The sequence below is a fragment of the Pseudorca crassidens genome, chromosome 8 (assembly GCF_039906515.1).
Source record: "Pseudorca crassidens isolate mPseCra1 chromosome 8, mPseCra1.hap1, whole genome shotgun sequence".
NCBI classification, from domain to species: Eukaryota; Metazoa; Chordata; class Mammalia; order Artiodactyla; family Delphinidae; genus Pseudorca; species Pseudorca crassidens.
In genome coordinates, this window is record NC_090303.1 from 83881404 (window position 1) to 83886094 (window position 4691).

Below are 4691 nucleotides of genomic sequence, written 5' to 3' on the forward strand. Positions count from 1 at the left end.
CACAAGTATACGTTGCCTGCCCTTTCTCAAGTTGAAGCAGAGATGACCCAGTGGTGAGTGAATAAAGGACCCTGAAGACAAGCTGCCAGTCAGTCTCCCCATTAGCCATGGCCTGTATATACCCCATTATTTCCGCTGAGGCTAAGCGGAGCAGAAGGGGATTGGCATAGCTCCAGGAGCTGAACCTGAGAAGGTGGAGCCAAAGGGTTCCCTCGTGTTAGGCAGAAAGCCTCTCAGAGAGCCTCAGATAGAGAGCGGGTGGTCAGAACAATCAGGGCCTGAGCTGGAGGTCAAGAAGAGGCAAACTCTCCATGTAAAACCCAAGCTATGAAATGCATTGGCTTCAAAGTCCAAAAGCTAGGCATAAAATTACAATTCGGAGTCTCAGCTTTCCTCTTGGTAAAATGGGAACAATAATATTCATTTCTTAAAGTTGAGAGGATGAAATCAGAAACTGTATGTGAAAACACTTTGCAAATTATAACACACCTTACAGACATAGGGATTGTTAGGAATACTACTAAAGATAAAGAGAATCTGGAAAGGAAATTCTGACAACATGACAGACTGAACTAATGTAGTTTCTCTTCACCCAGTGTCCCGTAAAACACACACAGAAATACTACATAAAACAATTTAAAAACTAACATATGAACAATTGCAAAATTGGTTTAAAAAGGGAAATTCCCAGATAGATAACAGAATTAAAGAAAGAATATAAAACTAAACAAAGGAGGAGAAGGAGGAGGGACTATCACAGTAGCCCATGGTTCATTTCAGACACAGATCACAAACATATACCAGGGACATGGAGATGTGTTCTAATGCTTTCAGTTATAGGCTATGTGCCCTCAGCCCACCAGAGACAAAGAGCTGGGACTGAACCCCCTGCATAAAGCTCAGAACATCAAAGATCTACCTTATCCATGGAAAGAAAACTAAAATGGCACACGCCAGTTCAACGAAGCAGAGAAAAGGGTTAGAAATCCAAGTCAACCCTGAGAAATTGAAGTCTGAACCTGAGAAAATGCTTGTGTTGCATCTGGATTTATGTTATTTGCATGATGCTGAATCCTTAAGCAGAGAAATTAAATATAAACCTGGTTTAGGACAACTTGAAATCCCTAGGAATACCACACAGCCTCACAGAAGCAAGAAAGAGCTCTCCAAGACTGTTTTCATACCCCAAGGTATATGAGAGTCTCACTAAAAAGTGACAAATCAAAAACGCCTACTGGGGCTTCCCTGGTGGTGCAGTGGTTGAGAATCTGCCTGCTAATGCAGGGGATATGGGTTCTAGCCCTGTTCTGGGAAGATCCCATATGCTGCGGAGCAACTAAGCCCGGGAGCCACAACTACTAAGCCTGCGTGTCTGGAGCCTGTGCTCTGCAACAAGAGAAGCCGCGATAGTGAGAGGCCTGCGCACCGTGATGAAGAGTGGCCCCTGCTTGCCACAACTAGAGAAAGCCCTCACACAGAAACGAAGACCCAACATAGCCAAAAATTAATTAATTAATTAATTAATTTTAAAAAAAACACCTACTGAAGAAGAACTCACAATAAAAATCTTATAAACTAGACAAGAAAGCAATCCACCTAAGGAAGACTCAGCAGACACAACAAACAGGACAATTAACACTCCAAGAACTGTGCATAATAAAACAACATGACAAGCACTGTGTAATAAGTATTCTTAAAAGTGTTAAAGATTAAAGACAAAAAAGTAAACCATAATGAAAATATTGCATTATGAAAAAAAAAAGCAGCTCATTGAGGGAAAAAAAATTAGGAAATGGAAGACGTACCATTGAAGACTCAAGACATTAAACAGTAGACTAGACCCAGCTGGAAAGAGAATTAGTGAAGTGGAAGATAGAGCTGATAAAATTGTTCAAAATATGGGGGGAAAGGGGAAAGTAATGAGATAGAAAATATGAAAGAATAGTTAAAAGACATGAGGAAAAGAATATGCCTATTACACTGTCACACTGAATATATATATTGTTTCCTGAAACAGAGAGAATGAGGGAAATGTATGGGTTGGCCAAAAAGTTCATTTGAACTTTTTGGCCAACCCAATAATATTCCAAGAGATAATGATTGATAATTTTCCAAAATAAAAGAAAGACACAGTCCTCAGATTGAGAACTGAGCTTATAAACACATTGTGGTGAAACTGGAGAATACTGAAGAGAAAAAGAAAAATCTTAAAAGCAACAAAAAATTAAAAAAATTTAAAAACTTGTTTGCCTAGAGAGACAATTATATTGGCAGCTGACTTCCTATTAGCAGCAAAAGATTACAGAAAAAAATAGAATATCTTCAAAAGTCTAAAAGAATTGTCAACCTAAAATTTTATGCCCACTAAATTTCCATTTAAGTGTTGTGAAATAAAGACCTTTTAAGACAAAGACTGAGAATGTTTACCACTCAAAGACTTTCACTGAAATGCTACCAAAGGATATACTTCATAAGAAGGAAACCGAAATAAGAAGGAAGGAATGAAATGCAAGAAGGAATGGTGAGCAAAGAAATTTATAAATATGTTTGTGAATCTAAAAAAGCATTGAGGGACTTCCCTGGCGGTCCAGTGGTTAAGACATCGCCTTCCAATACAGGGGGTGCGGGTTCGGTCCCTGGTCAGGGAGCTACGATTCCATATGCCTCGCGGCCCAAAAACCAAAACAGAAGCAATATTGTAACAAATTCAATAAAGACTTTAAAAATGGTCCACATAAAAAAAATCTTAAAAAAATTTTTTTAATTAAAAAAAAATAAAAAAGCATTGACAGCCACTGTTAGTGAAGTAAAAATCAGTTCAGCTGCTTTATAGAGCAATTTGGCAATACCTAGTAAAGTTTAAGGTGCACATATTCTATGACCCAGAAATTCTACTTCTAGGTATCTACCTTAGAGATGTGCTTACATATATGCCAAGGAGGCATGCACAGCACTGTCCATCACAGCATTGTTTACAATATGGAATATTGGAAATTTCCCAAATGTTCATTAGCAGAAGCATGGATAAATCAATTGTGGTATATTCAAACAATGGAACAAAATTAGCAGTTAAAATTCATGAACTAGAGCTATATGAAACAGCATGAATAAATGTAAAAAGAAAAACATGTTAAGGAAAAAAGAAAGTTTGCAGAAGAATGTGTATAATATGCTGTACTTTTTGCATCTTTAGAAGATTCACTTTTTTTTTCTTTTTAATGAAAGAATCTAGGCATTTAGAAATAAGGGTAAAGGTGCATCAATAAATGGCTGCATCAGTCCTCAGAGAGGATGATCTGCTGGGATGGGATTAGGAGGGAGGCTGAATCCTGGGTCCATGGATTACAAGGATTAATTCAGATTATCCCCCTAAACTGATCACCTGGCTGGCATCCCCACCACTCCTGGCCCACAGTCCACTTCCCCCCCATACCTGCTAAGCCCTTTCCTCCAGCCTCCTATCTTCATTCTCACCCTCAACCCAGTACTGGTCTGGGTTTTACTCATATTTGGGTCCTGAGAATAGACTGGTTCAGATCTCCTCTGAATGCTCCTCAAATCAAGGGTGAATCGTGACCTGCACCCCTGGAGCCAGGGAGAGATTAGTCCTAATACTCTGGATGAGAGCTCCCTGAGGAGAGCTTGGACCCCTGGATGTTACAGTTGACAACTTCCTCCCCTGTCCTTCCCTCCATTAGCCAAGAGGTCAGCAGTCAGGGTCTGCTATCTGACCCTGCTGGTTCAGTCAGGACCAGAAGGAGCTGTGCTGGGGCAGAACAAACAGCCACTCTGCTTCCAGCATTAGACTCTGTCATTCCCAGGAGCCCTGTGCCCTCCACCCTCCTAACACCAACCCCTTTCCATCATCCCTGACAGTTGCACTGCTCCCCAAGTCTGGACAGGCCTGAAATCGGCAGCGGACCCTCTGGAAAGGGTCTGGGTGGGCTTGCTCAACAGTCTTTCCCCACAACTCGATCACCTTAACCACAGGGTCTGGAGTGGAGACCTGTCCTCTGGGGAGCAAACGAAACATCTTGATCTGTGCTCACCATCTCTCAGACCACATACGAGGCTGGGGGTATGAGAGGGAAGAAGAAAGGTGAGGAGAGAGAGACAGAGAGACACAGAGAGAGGCTTAGAGGCAACATTATGGTTAATAGGCAACATTGAACTCCTTAAGTGTGAGATCATATGTTAAAACAAGCAGAGCACTGACTGTGCTGTTGGGAGATTTACCTTTACTCATTTATTCTACGTGTAAAGGACTTTGTCAGATGCTGGAGATACAAAAAATGACTAAGATAACTTCCCAGTCTTCAAGAAACTGGGCAGACAGAAAATTAAAAACCTGACCTTGACAACCCAGAGTGACTGGCGCTGCCCTAGAGGGAAGAAGGACGGGGCAGAGCACAGCAGGGGCATATAATGGGGTTAGAGTGGGGCGTCAGGAACAGCTGCTTAGAGATGACTCCCCACTGAGTGCTGAAGGATAAGTAGGGGATGTCCAGGCAAAGAAGGGCTCCCTTCTGAGGAATATAGAGGGCTTGTGAACCTGGGAGCCTGGGGGGGTGACACTGACAATATATGCCCAATGACCTTGTGCGTGGATGCACAAGAGAAGGGATTGGTGTGTGCCCCTGGCTTAGGAACCTCCCAATGCTTTTCTGGATGTGCTGGGGCGCCCCGGTTCC